Raw genomic sequence first — 15,409 nt, 5'->3', positions numbered from 1 at the left:
TAAAGGAATTGGGGTTTGACCAGGGGATGGGGGAAGGAAGAATGAATGGGACACAGGCCTTGGGTGTTTCTCCTGGCACTTTCCACTTTGACAATCTAGGAACTGGACTTTCCCTAAGGCTACGGTTCCCCCAGTAATCAAAGTTGGGCATAAAGACATGCTGCCCTGTGCCCATTTCCACAGCAACTTTGAAACCAATGCTGATGAGCACTTAATATTCACAAGGCCTGCGGGGCTGTAAGTAAAACACACCTGCCCTCAAGAACTGTCCTAGGGGAGGTCTTCAGAAAAATATTCAAAACAGGGCAGGTGTTCAAAAAGCCAATTTGAATAAGTATGTTAATTCACATTGTTTATAAAAACATCACCATGTAAAGATATCAACGTCACTAAATGTGAGAGAATGTGAGAGAAACATAAATCAAAACTTGAGCGAGGTATCACCTCACACCATCAGAATGGCCATAGGCAGAAACTCTACAAACAACAAATGCTGGAGAGGGTGTAGAGAAAATGAACCTTCCTGCACTGATGCTGTAAATGGAAACTGAGAATAGCCACTGTGGAGGACATCGGGCAGCTTTCTTAGCAATGAAAATGAGTGGAGTAAGAATACTTCCTAACACCATACTCAAAAAGAAACTCCAAATAGATTAAAGATCTAAATGAAAGGACAGCTACTATGAAACTCTTGAGGAAAAAAGCAGAACATGCTCTGACATAAAATCCGGCATTTGTGATCCACCTCTTAGATTCATGAAAAGTAAAACAAATGTAAACAAATGGGACCTAATAAACATTAAAAGCATTTGCACAGCAAAGGAAACCATCATTGAAAGAAAAAGACAACCCTCAGAATGGAAAGTATTTTTGCAACGAAAGACACTCATAGGGAATTTATCTCTAACACATACAAAACACTCCTACAGCTCCACAGCAAAACAAAACAAAACAAAAAAACACCTAATAAAAAATTGTCCAGATATCTAAATGCACATTTTCCCAAAGAAGTCATAGAGATGGCCATAAAGCACATGAAAAGATGCTCAGCATCACTACTTCTGAGAAAAAGGCAAATCAGATATCCAATGAGGTATCACCTCACATTGATCAGAATGACCATCTCAGAAAACCTACAGGTATAAATTCTAAAGAGGGTGTGGAGAGAAGTGAACCCTCCTACACTGTTGGTGGGAATGTAAACTGGTACAGCTACTAGGGAGAACATTATGGAAGTTAAAGAAAAATAATAGAAGTACCACCTGACGCAGCAATTTCATACCTGGGGTAGATCCAGAGAAAACCAAAATTTATAAACAACACCTGCACCCAAAGATCATGGCACCATTGGGTACAATAGCCAAGACGTGGGAGCAACTTAAGTATTCATGGATGGATGAATGGATACATAAGATGGGGTCTATACACACAGTCAATATTACTCAGACATTAAGAAGGATGAAATAATGCCATTTCTAGTTACAGGGAAGAAACTAGAGGTGATCATACTAAGTGAAGTGAGACAGGGAATGACAGGTGTCATATGATACCACTTCTGGTGGAATCTAAAAATAGATAAGAATGAACTTCATTATAAAGAGAAACAGATTCACAGACTTAGGAAAGAAACTTAGGGTTACCCAAAAATAAATACAGTAGCGGGCAGAGAGTAATTAGCTGGTTCCCATCAACATATACACCTTAAAACTGGTGCTGCTGCTGTTAGTCACTCAGTTGTGTCTGACTCTTGGCCTCCCACGCGCTGTGGCCCCACCAGGCTCCTCTGTCCATGGAATTTCCCAGGCAAGAATACTGGAGTGAGTTGCCATTTCCGTCTCCGGGTGATCTTCCCAACCCAAGGATCAAACCCGCATCTCCTGCAAGTCTCTTGCAATGAAAGCAGTTTCTTTACCACTGAGCCAGCAGGGAAGCCACAAAACAGATGCTGAAGGGCTCCTAATAGTCACTAGTCCAACAGGGCTTTAAATGACACCTGCCCTCAAGAAATGTCCCTAAGTAAATCTCAAAAAAGAATTCCAACAGGGCCAAGTTTCAAGAGGTAAATTGCACTCACAAGGTGAAAAAGAATAAAAGCACATGGAAACATGGAAAGACACTCCACATCAATAATTATTAAATCAACATCAATCAAAACTACAATAAGGTATCACCTCACACTGGTCACAATGACCATCATCAAAAAAATCTACAAAGAATAAATACTGCAGAGGATGTACAGAAAAGGGAATCCCCCTACAATCTTGGTGGGAATGCAAAAGGTGAAGCCACAATGGAAAACAGCACAGAGGTTCCTTGAAACGCTAAACATAGAGATAGCATATGATCCTGCAATCCTGTTCCTGGGCTTAGATACAGAGAAAATCACCATTCAGAATGACATGTGCACCTCAATTTTTAGGGCAGCACTATTTACAATAGCCAAGACATAGAATCCACCAACATGTCCACTGATAGAAAAATGAAGACTAAGTGGTACATCTGTACACTGGAATACTGCGCGTGCGTGCTCAGTGACTTCAGTCGTGTCCGACTCTTTGCAGCCCTATGGATTGCTGCCCACCAGGCTCCTCGGTCCATGGGATTCTCCAGGCAAGAATACTGAAGTGGGTTGCCATGCCCTCCTCCAGGATCTTCCTGACCCAGGGATAGAACCCACGTCTCCTTCATTGTAGGCGGATTCTTACTGATAAGCCACAAGAGAAGCCCCACACTGAAATACTACTCAGCCATAAAACAAAACAAAATAATGATACTGGCAGCACCATTGATGGACTGAGACATTTTCATGCTAAGTGAATTAAGTCAGAGAGAAAAAGACAAATATCCCAAGATATCACATGCTGGTGGAATCTATAAAGTCATACCAATGAATTAATTTACAAAACAGACTCACAGCCTGAGAAAACCAAATTATGATAATCAAAAGAAAGTTAGAAGGGAGGAATAAATTAAGAGTTCAGGATGAAAAATGCACACTAATATATATCAAATTGATAATGAAAAAGGACCTACTGAATAGAACAGGGAGCTCCATGGGAAAAAAAACTGTAGCATCCTATATAAGGAAAAAAACAGAAGAATAGACATACTTCTATGTATACCTGAATCAAGCTCACATACACCTAAAACAAACAAAACATTGGAATTGGAAATCAACTCTACTCCAATATAAAATAACAATAAATTATAAATTAAATTACATGAACTCAGTCTAGCGGAAACCAGACCGTGGCAACCCTATGAATTAGGTATGTGATACGCTATGATATGACTGTCACATCACCAAAGGTTTTCACTCAGCAGAACACAGAGCAGCAACTCACTCAAAAGTGCCTGACCTCAAATGAATGTGACAAGATGACAAGAAGGAAAAGGACCATGGGTTAATCAGGGCAACATCCTCAATTCAGACACTGGGAATCTCAGAGGGGACAAGACACACTGCAGGTAGAGAGCAGACGTGGGGTCTCCAGGTATAGGATCCTGACCCATGCAGCTGGGATGAGACCCGCACAAACCCCAGACCTGGCACCTGGGGCACAAGTCCACAGTCTCCAAGGTGACACTTCCTCCCCAGGCCCTGCACCTGGGGTGGCATGACCCTTGGACAGGACACCAGTTTCCGCTGGTTGGGTCCTTAAGGTAGAAATGAGTGAGTTGCGGTAACCTCCTGGGATGGTAGAAAGAAGTGCAGGGTCGGTGCCCTCTCCCCACACTTTTCCAGAGAAGTCCTCCTCTTTTCCCTCTGGTTCTGTGTGATATTAACTGCTTTTATAGCTGTCATGATAATGTTGAACACACTATTTAGTTCTGGCAAGCTTGGTCCTTTCTTGTCCCACTGAAATGCTGAGAAAATACAACATATGCAAGGCAGGAAGACTAGGGGCAGGTCTGGTTTCTCTTGAGTAGAAATAGTCAGTCTGATGAAGAACACAGCAGCAACCTCACCTGCTGCCCGTTGACTTCTTCCCCGATCCATGTGCCCTGCAATCAGTTCATCAGGTGAACCTGCCTCCCTACTCAATGTGAAGGTGCTAGAAAATTGGAATAATTACCAGGTAGCCCACCTGAGGAGTCTCCATGAGCCCCAGGGAGGGTGAACCTAGCAGGGGGAGAGACCTCAGAGCCCACTGCAGCCCCGACCCCGGGAGGGCCACGGAACCCCCTCAGAGAAGAGCACGTTGCCCAGAGAAGCCACCTCAGCTCCAGACCCCAGACATCTGAGCGCTGACATTCAGATGCAGGCGAGGAGTTTTCCAGGACAGAGGCCAGGCCAGGTCCTACCCAGGTCTCCAGTCCTAGCGCACAGAACAGGGTCAGGTGTAAATGTTCTCATTGTAGAAAGCACATGGTCTCATCTACACATCATCAGTGTATACAGGACATAGGGGTGTAAATCCACCATGTAGACTGAACTTGGTCAGGTTTTAACTAGCTTAAAGCTGCTCTCCCAGGAGGCACAGGTCACACACTAGCAGAATCACTCATTGTTGGCGGGGATTCACCCTCATGTGGGAAATAGGATATACATTTCTTGAAGAAGAAATCGTCACTGGGCTCCACACTTCACCTACACCAGGGAACTGAAAGAATCCGTGTCATTGCAACAGGTAAAAGAAAAATGTCACCAATTTCTCTGACCATGTGATGGTCAGGATCCAGGGGACAGCCAGGAACATCTTACAGTGCAACCCAGTGTCCTGTAAAGACAGGATGTGGCCTGATTCCAGAATTCCAGGCTTCCAGCAGGAGGCAACCACACTGGAAGCCTTCTGGAAAAGGATATTCTTTATCAGAATAAAAATATATTGTTGAAATTACAAGTATACTAGCTGTCATTTGCAAACCTAAAATGTTCTTAAAAGCTTGCCACCCTGATCTTTGTGGTTCCCATTGGTTCCTTGGTATTCAGATTTTCCAGGTAGAAGCAAGCCATCATTTCAAATTAAGTTTCTTCTATTTATATTATTTCTTATCAATGAAAAGTCACACTTAAAAAAAAAAAAAGAAAATTCCTGGAAACAATGAGTGATTCAAAGAGTCCATAAGCTGTGTATACTTCATCTTCTAACAGTTTCATTTTTCTCCCTGAAGAAACCTGAAAAAATAGGCCGTCTGATTTTTTGCTTCTCTATTCAAACTGAGATAAAATGAAACATAGTCGTATCAACAGGTAAGAGTTTCTGAGGTTTGAGATGTCATACCAGGGTAACAGTGCCTGGAGAAAAGGGAATGCTCCTATGCTGTTGGTAGACAAGCCACATCCTAAAAATAAAGCTTAAAATAAAGCTTTTGGGTGCAACATGATTCCTTTAGGATCTGTTATGGGCTGAACTATGTCCCGCTGCAACCCAAATTCTTATCTTGAAGCCCTCACCCTCAGCACTTCAAAATGTGACAATACGTGGAGATAGGGTCTGTAAAGAGGTAAGTTAAAATGAGGCCAATCTGACTAGTGTTCTTAAGAAAACAGGAGGTTAGAACACACGGGATGATGTGTGTGTAGAGGAAATATCATGCAAAGACACAGTAAGAAGGTGGTCATATACAAGCCAAGGAGAAGCCTCAGAAGAAAACAACTCTGCCAACATCTTGGTCTTGAACAGCTACCCTCCACAACTGTGAGAAAAAAAATTTCTGTTGTTGAAGCCACTTAGCCTGATGCTGTTATGGCATCCTAACGAACGGACACAGGTTCTGTTTACACTTTGCCATTGTTTTTCCTTTCTGCTCCCAGACTTGATCATGTCAAGTTTCCTATCTTCCAGCTCACTGACTCTCTTGCCTGCTCAAACATGCTGTTTATCCACTCCAGTGAATTTTTCATTTCAGTTACTTACTTTTCAGGTCCAGAATTTCTTTTTGATTTCTTTTTATAATTTCTCTTTGTTTATACTTTGTTGCTCATATAAATTCTCCTGATTTCCTTTCCATGTCTTCCCTTAGCTCTGAGCATATGTAAGACAAATGATATTAGTCTTTGTCTAGTAAGTCCAATATCTGGGCCTTCTCTGGGATAGTTTCTATTCACTCATTTTGCTCCATTGAATGAGCCACATTCTCCTGTTTCTTTTGTATGCTGTGACTTTTTTGTTGAAAACTAAACATCTGTTATGAAACAGTTCCTATGGAAATCAAATTCTCCCTACCCTGGGTTTGCTGTGTGTACTCAAAATTATTGTTGTGGGCTGGAGGGGTCCATTTGTCTTGAGTTCCAAACATTTTTCTCAAACATTATTTCCTTTTGAGGATGATCACTGAGGTTTCTTTACCTCATCTTCAAATTAAGAACCCCTTGACTGCCAAGAGCTGAAATAAAAATGAGGGGACAGGAAGAGAGGGAGGAGCTCCCTCTCCCAAGTCTTTGCAAACTGGCTCTGCAAAGAAGGACGTTTCTCCTCCTTCCCCCTTCAGCTAGGCTTGCTCTGAGCACAGGCATCAGAGTGAGATCCAGCGTGGTTGCTTTCACCCTAGTATCCCTGTCTCACCACAGCTCCTCTCCTCAGCCTCAGGTGTTCTGTTGTAGATAGACCTCCACCAGTATCTTTTTCAGGCAATTGAGGCTTTGTCATCCCCCTGTCAGAGAAGGCACTGGCAACCCACTCCAGTACTCTTGCCTGGAAACTCCCATGGACGGAGGAGCCTGGTAGGCTGCAGTCCGTGGGGTCGCGAAGAGTCGGACATGACTGAGCGACTTCTCTTTCACTTTTCACTTTCCTGCATTGGAGAAGGAAATGGCAACCCACTCCAGTGTTCTTGCCTGGAGAATCCCAGGGATGGAGGAGCCTGATGGGCTGCCGTCTATGGGGTCGCACAGAGTCGGACACGACTGAAGCGACTTAGCAGCAGTAGCAGCAGCAGCATCCCCCTGCAGCACTCACAGCAGTGCCTGCTGCCTTTCCCACCCACATCCCAAGTCATGGAGACTAAGACAAGCACCTGATGTCCATCCTTCACTATCCCCAAGCAGCTAAGAACAATGGACATGATCATCTACAAACAGAATTTGCTCTGCTCCCTCCACTTTGGTGGGAGGAGGAGAAGGGGGTGGAGTGTCAAGGGCTGAGTACACGTGTTATGAAGCTTTCCTACCATTTTGAATATCTTTTTCCTTGATTGGGCATTTACTTGGTTACTATGAACTTTTGACTATTTCCAGGACTACAAAGCCAGTTTAGCTCCTGTTTGCTTCTCCAATGTTTCTGTCGGGGAGCAAGGGCCTGGAGTTTCCTATTCTACCTCTTTCTGATGTCATTCCAAATGAGCACTGCTGCTCTTTTTTTTTATTATTTCATCCATTCTTATGTATCTTTGCAGCTCCAATTCCCTACCATCATACCTGAGATGCAAGGCTTTTTGAAATGTTACTGACTGCCAGTGAAGAAGAGACATGATTTCAACACAATGTGATAAATATCATGAAAGAAGCCTGCAAAGCATGACAAAGCTGGCTAGAGCGCCAGGATCCAAGCTGAGAACTGTCCCACTCACTGTCTTTGCTCTTTTGGTGTCATTTCTGGGAAATGTACATTGGGAAACTGGCAGGTTTGGGTTCCATGATTTCCCAGGATTCATTGCTTTAAGTGGGACTGACAATGTGTTTTCAACCCAGAAGAACCATGTGATCTGTCCAGGACAGAGGACTGATGAGTCTTGGGCTTAAAAGTTTCATTTTCAAATCTCTTCCATATGCTAAAGCTATGACCTAACAAGAAATCTGGACACTATTTTTAATATTCCTACTAAGTCTCAGTGTGATTTTGTAGCCCTCACTTTTTCCTACTGTAAAATATTATCAGAATATTTCACCAATTGTTATTACTGTTTAGTCACTAAATCATGTCTGACTCTTTTGCAACCCCATGGACTATGCCCACCAGGCTCCTCTGTCCATGGGATTTCCTGGACAAGAATACTGGAGTGGGGTGCCATTTCCTTCTCCAAGGGATCTTCTTGACCCAGGGATTGAATCTGACTCTCCTGCTGGCAGGCAGATTTTTACTTCTGAGCCACCTGGAAAGCCCATTTCACCAATAATTGATGATAAACACTTAGAAGAGGAGTCATTTATTATCATTGTTATCATTTTATTTTCTTTATAGGGACCAACATCCTTCTAGTGGCCCAAGAACATTAAGTTTCCAATTTAATGGCTCTAACCCTGAGATCAGAAATTATATTAACCCTGGATACCATGAATGGAATAGTATGAATGAGAATCCCAAGAAAATCCAATGTCTGAGCAAGGAGGATGTGAGGCAGGCTAAAAAAGAAAAGGGAAGGAAAGAAGGGGAGCAAGAGGAACTGAAAAGGAGAGGCCTGAGAGGCAGCAAAAAAAAGAAAACATCAAAGTGATGATTCCTGACTTTACACCAAATGCAGAAATTCTAAACTTTTGAGCATCAACATATGCTCGCACTCAGCTGGCAAAGGCTGTTGGTCTTCTGGCTCAGTGGTGTTTAAACCCAACTGGAGGTCAGATCAGTTCTGAAGATGCACACACGGAGTCCACTCCTGGGTGGCCCGTCTCTGAAAGTGAGCAGAGATGACAAAGGATTTATGAAACCCTACAGAATGGCATTTCCAACTACGTTAAGGAGAAAACCTGACCTCAAAGTGGTCTGTTCTCCAGCTGATAATAATTACAAAAATATATCAGCTTGGTGCTGAGCCAAGGCTAAAACCCAGGAGGGAAATCTGTTTTTCCCCCTTTCTTCTTTCTTTTCCTGTAAATAACACCCAAAAGGCTCTGATTTTATTTTTACAAGCAAAAACCACCACCACTTGGCTCACTGTGAGAGTCAATATGTGCTTTCTGCCTGGAGGTAGCTCGTACTAACCTACCAGCCACGCCGCCCACACAGCAAGGTGGGAGGACCAGGGTAGGAGCTGAGGGCACAGGCCAGCATCACGGGCTTGTCTTCCTGTTCTTGTCCTCTGTGACCCTCTTCATATTATTCTAGGAGCAGCAGTGGTCATTCCATTCTCCATGGGGCCTAATTGCTAGAAAAATATGTAATTCATATCTCCAGAGGCATCATGCTTTGAAGTGGCTTATTACAATGGCATTCTTTCTTATTTTGAAACCAAGTCCATCAGAGGTGGCACAGGCCAGGGCTGGGGACAGAGGTGAGGGTGACTCTGACCCCTTCCTCAGTTCACCCTTCAAGACGGTGATGGTGAGTGGTGTCTCCAGGCTATGGAGCAGCAGCAGGGGACTGGCCTTCGCAGAGGATGAAGCTTGTCCTGAGACTCTGAGTCCAGCACTCTTTCCACCTCACTGTATTTCTACAGTTTCTTCTTGTCCCCACGACTCCGTCAAAGAATTTTTAAAATGTGGCTGGTTTTATATGTGGTGCACATGTGACAGGAAATGTGGCAGATGATGGAAAAGTCTCAGAATTCTTCCTCTACAATCTAACCACTTATTTCCCTGATGCTAAAGGACACTAAAATGGTCCCCTAAGGGCAAGGCTATTCCATGACGTGTCAGGGCCAGGCTCCATGGTGCCGACCACAGCACGTTACTAGAGCACCACAGGCACCCACCCCTTCTCTGTAAGGCTGACAAGGTATAAGCAGCAGGACTTGGGAGGAAGGGACAAAGCCAAGACTCAGGTGACACTTGGTCACGCCCGGCCATGAGCAGTGGTGTCTGGCACAGGTCTTCCCGTAGGGAGAACTGACCAAGGCTGACTGCACTGAGCCATCTCCACCACATATCTCAGACCACATGGCAGTGCCCTTGCTGAATCTGGGGGCTGAGTCAGGGAGTCAAGGTGCTACTGTGAGGGAGGGGGCCAACTTGGGATCCCACCTGGAGAATTCAGACAGGCCCCCAGCCAGGAGGTCTGCACTCAGACACAGACGACAGAGTCCTACACACAGGGATCTGCGGGGCCCGAGAGCCCGGCCTTAGCCGGAAGCCAACAGAGAGATGGTGGTGGGGCGGGCACGGAGGCGTTTCACTGCACGAGTCACCGCTTGGACACCCTCCTTTGCCCCTTGGGTGGGGCGCCAGCTCAGCAGATGCACAGTAGGAGCCAGAGGGCCAGGTCAGTGTCTAGTCCCAGTGTCATCTGGTTAGGAGACTGAGCTCCGGAAGGACAAGGACCCCACCCCTGCAGACAGTGGTCTGCAAGGGAAAACGGGTGCTCTTCCTAAGAGACTGTGGTGGGCGGCAGTGAGGCTGCCAGATGGAGAATGCATGTCAGGGTCAGCAGGGGGAGGAGTGAGGCCTGGACACGCACCAGCAGCAAGCGTGGGGTCAGGGCTGCTTGTGGCTCGATCATTCTGCTGAGAAGGAGAACTGAACCACTGGGGTTTTTCTCAGAACGGGACTAACACCTAGCCTGATGAGGAAAGAGCCAAGCAGGAGGGGTGGGAAGGCCAGGGTGCTGCCGGGGTTTCACCCTGTGTGTTGGCTCCAGCACCTTCTGAACACACTGCCCCGTCCCAGATCCCATCAGGGGCACCATGCACCTCACCATGCACCCAGCTGGTTCACATCTACATCTGTGTTTATGTCCAAGAGGTACGGCCCCTGGACTTGACAGGCTTCCTGGTTCCGGGAGAGGGTGCCACCCACATGGGGGCCAGTGGGCAAGGGGAGTCGGGGCCACACAGGCCCAAGTCCCTGCCAGGCTACCCCTCAGGGCAAATCCCAATGCCCACACTTGAACCAGCATCACTCCCCACACAGGACTCAGAGCATTCTGAGGTGAATCTCATCAGTAGAAAGAAACAGCTGTACCTGGAATCCAAAACAAATACCTTAAAGGCAGTTTTGCTGACTTAGAAAGGCCTCACAGGATGTTTAAGTGGATTTAGCACAGCTCAGGACTCAGAGATCTAGGACTAAGAGATGGAGTCTCATGGGATGCAGAGCCCCCTGCTGACCCCCGGGGAGACAGCAAATCAACAGAAAACTAGAACACATGCAGAATGTTCAACCAGAGGCAGTAATCCAGTGCTGCAGGCAAAGGGGCCTTCAGGAAGAGCCGGCCTCAGAAGTAAAGCAACCAAGGAAGGAGCGGTCCCCAGTCTGAACCAGGACAGTGTCCGCCTGAGCCTAGGGGCCTGGAACGCGTGAGAAAGAGGCAGAGACACAGCCCTGAAGGGTGATGAGCCTCACCTGACCACTGGCCAGCCCTGCAGTGAGGCCTCCCCAGCACCCCAAAGCAGCGTCTCACTAAGCTGGATGGTAGGCCTTCCTGGAGACTCTCGGCTTTATCCTCTGCCGCACTCTCTGTTCCCTGGCCTCCCTCCCTTACCTATGCAACCCCCACTAAGCTCAGGCCCTCAAGTCCCCACCTCCACCCACTCCCCCCACCATGGACGCATGGCCTCAGGGGAGGTGTAGGAGGTGGAGGTATCCAGCAACCCTTGGCCTCCTCTGCTTCCTCACAAGGCTTGAGTCTCCTGCTCCAGCATCTGGAGGCACACAGGACTCACCCCTGGCACAATCTGACATGAAACTGCTCTAGAGAAGGACATGGGGACCTACATTTTTTATAATCCCCCCTGTCCCTGGGTGCCCATTGTCAATGAAGGGCAGTGGTGCCCCCAGCCCCTGCAGCTGCTGGTGACCACTCTCCCACAGCTGCACTCCCACCCGCGTCCTCTCTGGGGCAGGCCTTGGCACTGGGGGCGCCTCCTGCCCCTTCTGGTGCCAGCCCTTCTGGCCACACGCCCCTTCCAGGACCACTTTGACAAGGCTGGCAACCTACCAGGTCTTTGAATCTTCAGTGGTTCCCCTCGGCTTCTGAAGAGCTTACCTGTCCTTGCGGTGGTCTTTTCCAAAAGCTGAGCTCTGCAGTCACACTTGGGACCAGTGTCTCAGTCCACCACTGAGCGTCTAAGTATCGTGGGCCAGTTGGTTAACCTTGTAAAACCTCGGTTGCTTAGATCAAATGGGGGTTCTAAACTCTCCTTCCCTGGCATTTGTGAAGATTAATTTAGTACCTGCACCAGCTGTTACCAAACCAAACTAGGGTCTGCTGGGGTAGGAGTGGGGGAATCAATCAGGCCACACTGGGAGCTCAACTCGGTACTCTGTGACAACCTAGAGGGGTGGGGGAGGGGTTCAAGAGGGATGGGACATAGGTATACTTGTGGTTGATTCATGTTGCTGTATTGCAGAAACCAACACAACACTGTAAAGCAATTATTCTCCAATTAAAAAAAAAAAGCCAACCTATTGATGCCAGGGTGTTGGAAAGAAAAGTTCAGCATTTATTATAGGACCTGGCCAGAAGTTCAGGCAGCTTGTGCTTAAAGGACTCAGAGGCCCCAAAGGCTTTTTTTTTTTTTTCTGATTTTTTTTTAATTGAAGGATAATTTCTTTACAGAATTTAGTTGTTTTCTGCCAAATGTTCCCCAAAGGCTTTTAGTTCAGTCGCTCAGTCATTTCTGGCTCTTTGTGACCCCATGGACTGCAGCACGCCAGGCTTCCCTGTCCATTGCCAACTCCCAGAGGTTACTCAAACTCATGTCTGTGGAGTTGGCGATGGCATCCAACCTTCTCGTCCTCTATCGTCCCCTTCTCCTCCTGCCTTCAATCTTTCCCAGCATCAGGGTCTTTTTAAATGAGTCAGTTCTTCACATCAGGTGGCCAAAGTATTGGAGTTTCAGCTTTAGCATCAGTCCTTCCAATGAATATTCTGGACTGATTTCCTTTAGGATGGACTGGTTGGATCTCCTTGCTGTCCAAGGGACTCGCAAGTCTTCTCCAACACCACAATCCAAAAGCATCAATTCTTTGGCGCCCAGCTTTCTTTATAGTCCAACTCTTACATTCATACATGACTACTGGAAAAGCCATAGCTTTGACTAGATGCCCCTGTGCTGGCAAAGTAATCTCTCTGCTTTTTAATATGCTGTCTAGATTGGTCATAACTTTTCTTCCAGGGAACAAGCGTCTTTTAATTTCATGGCTGCAGTCACCATCTGCAGTGATTTTGGAACCCCCCAAAATAAAGTTATATGTAGAGTACATCATGAGAAACGCTGGGCTGGAGGAAGCACAAGCGGGAATCAAGATTGCCAGGAGAAATATCAATAACCTCAGATATGCAGATGACACCACCCTTATGGCAGAAAGTGAAGAGGAACTTTCATCACTCTTGATGAAAGTGAAAGAGAAGAGTGAAAAAGATGGCTTAAAGCTCAACTTTCAGAAAACTAAGATCATAGCATCTGGTCCCATCACTTCATGGGAAATAGATGAGGAAACAGTGGAAACAGTGTCAGACTTTATTTTTTTGGGCTCCAAAATCACAGCAGGTGGTGATTGCAGCCATGAAGTTAAAAGATGCTTACTCCTTGGAAGGAAAGTTATGACCAACCTAGATAGCATATTCAAAAGCAGAGACATTACTTTGACAACAAAGGTCAGTCTAGTCAAGGCTATGGTTTTTCCAGTGGTCATGTATGGATGTGAGAGTTGGACTGTGAAGAAAGCTGAGCACCAAAGAATTGATGCTTTTGAACTGTGGTGTTGGAGAAGACTCTTGAGAGTCCCTTGGACTGCAAGGAGATCCAACCAGTCCATCCTAAAGGAAATGAGTCCTGAATATTCATTGGAAGGACTGATGCTGAAGCTGAAACTCCAATACTTTGGCCACCTCATGTGAAGAGTTGACTCATTGGAAAAGACCCTAATGCTGGGAAGCATTGGGGGCAGGAGGAAAAGGGGATGACAGAGGATGAGATGGCTGGATGGCATCATTGACTTGACGGACGGGAGTTGGTGATGGACAGAGAGGCCTGGCATGCTGCAATTAACGGGGTCGCAAACAGTCAGACACGACTGAGAGATGAACAGAACTGAACTGAAAATAAATTCTGTCACTGTTTCCATTGTTTCCCCATCTATTTGCCATGAAATGATGGGACCGGATGCCATGATCTTAGTTTTCTGAATGTTGGGTTATAAGCCAACTTTTTCACTTTTTTCACTGCTCTCCACCAAATATTCCCCAAAGGCTTTTAGGGACATTTTAAAGACCAGGTGATGGAAGGGGGTCAAGAGGTGTGTGGAACCAGGTTGCAGACATTCTTCTGACTGTTGAAGTAATCAGGAACCAATATCCTCAACCTGGTTCCAACCCATCCAGGTGCTTGTGAGCCGTATACAGTTAACTTCTTCCACTTGGTGGGGGTTTCAGTCTCTGCAAAACAGCTCAAAGGACATGGCTCAGAATATTATCTGTAGCACCTGAGGAGGAGCTCAAGTCCTTGACTTTGTTTAATGGCTAAACTGTGATTTTGTTTTGGTTGACTTTCTGCATTTTTTCACCTCATTGCATTTATCCTTTGACTAAAGTTTTCTACGGAGGAAAGGCAGGCGGAGGGTATGGGGCAGGGGTGCGTTCTGGGGAGGCCCTGTAGGGTCCTGCTGTTACACTAACTGCTAAATAAATGCTAACGGCTCACCCTTCACTGGCGAGCTCAGTGCTGTTACTGTTGTGTTGGTTTCTAAGCAGACAATGCTTTGTTTTCTCCCTAGACCCCTTCAGTCACAGTGCAGGGGGCGCATGGAGCCTGGCTGTCCGGCGGGCATGGTGACAGAGGTAGTGGGGACGAGGTGAGGGCATCCTGGGGCACTGGCATCCACTCTCAGGTGGAGCCAGGTGGAGGGGCGAGCCCTCTGAGCACAAGTGGATTTGGACACAGATGCCTTTGGTGATGAGGGGGCCCCACCAGCACATAGCAGTCATGGCTCTGTGTCCTCAGCACTCACCTTGTGCTGACTGAGCACCAAGTGAGGACTTAACCCAAATGATCTCATTTAAACCCTGAAACTCCCCTGAGGGAGGTGCCTGTCTCCCTCCCAGAGACAAAGATTCTCAGAGTAGCTTACACAGCTACTGGGATGAAAAGCCCAAGTCGGACCACGGTGGGAGGGTGAGTGGCAGTGAATGGAGCGGGCAGCGGGCAGGGCAGCATCTTCAGGGGACAGGGGAGGGATGGCAGAGAGAGGGTGGGATTCGGAGGCTCTGAGTTGTGGGGGGTGGGGGGTGGGGCTCAGGCACAACAGGTGGCTGGGGAGGAGCGGAGGCTATGAACCCGCTGGTGCTTGGAAGGCGGTCAGGGCAGCCATTGGGTCCTACAGGGGAGCTCGAGGAGGGAGGCCAGGCTCTGGCACCGCCATGGGCCTGGTGGACACGCAGCTGGACATGCACCCAACGTTGCTCAGCTTCTCTACTTGAAGGCCTTTGCTAACCTGCAAACCATTCTCCTGACCCAGGGACCAGCAGTAATACATCCGGAGAGGACAGGAAGTCAGAAGCCAGTCCCTCCAGACTAGGACACATGCCCCAGGGAAGCAGGATGGCATCGAAAGCCCCAGACCAGGGGAACAAAGTAGTCCCTGGTGGTTCCCAGA

At 46.9% G+C, this 15,409-nt stretch overlaps 1 long non-coding RNA gene across 1 annotated transcript; it reads left to right on the top strand.

The window, feature by feature from the left end:
* Nucleotides 1–10,851: 10,851 nt before the first annotated feature.
* Nucleotides 10,852–15,409, top strand: LOC129652504 (uncharacterized). The gene is made up of 3 exons (XR_008714568.1): nt 10,852–11,224; nt 14,531–14,608; nt 15,272–15,409. It is a non-coding gene; the product is annotated as an uncharacterized LOC129652504 (long non-coding RNA).

The sequence above is a fragment of the Bubalus kerabau genome, chromosome 5 (genome assembly GCF_029407905.1).
Source record: "Bubalus kerabau isolate K-KA32 ecotype Philippines breed swamp buffalo chromosome 5, PCC_UOA_SB_1v2, whole genome shotgun sequence".
In the NCBI taxonomy this organism is placed as follows: Eukaryota; Metazoa; Chordata; class Mammalia; order Artiodactyla; family Bovidae; genus Bubalus; species Bubalus kerabau.
This window is presented reverse-complemented; position numbering and strand designations above follow the sequence as displayed.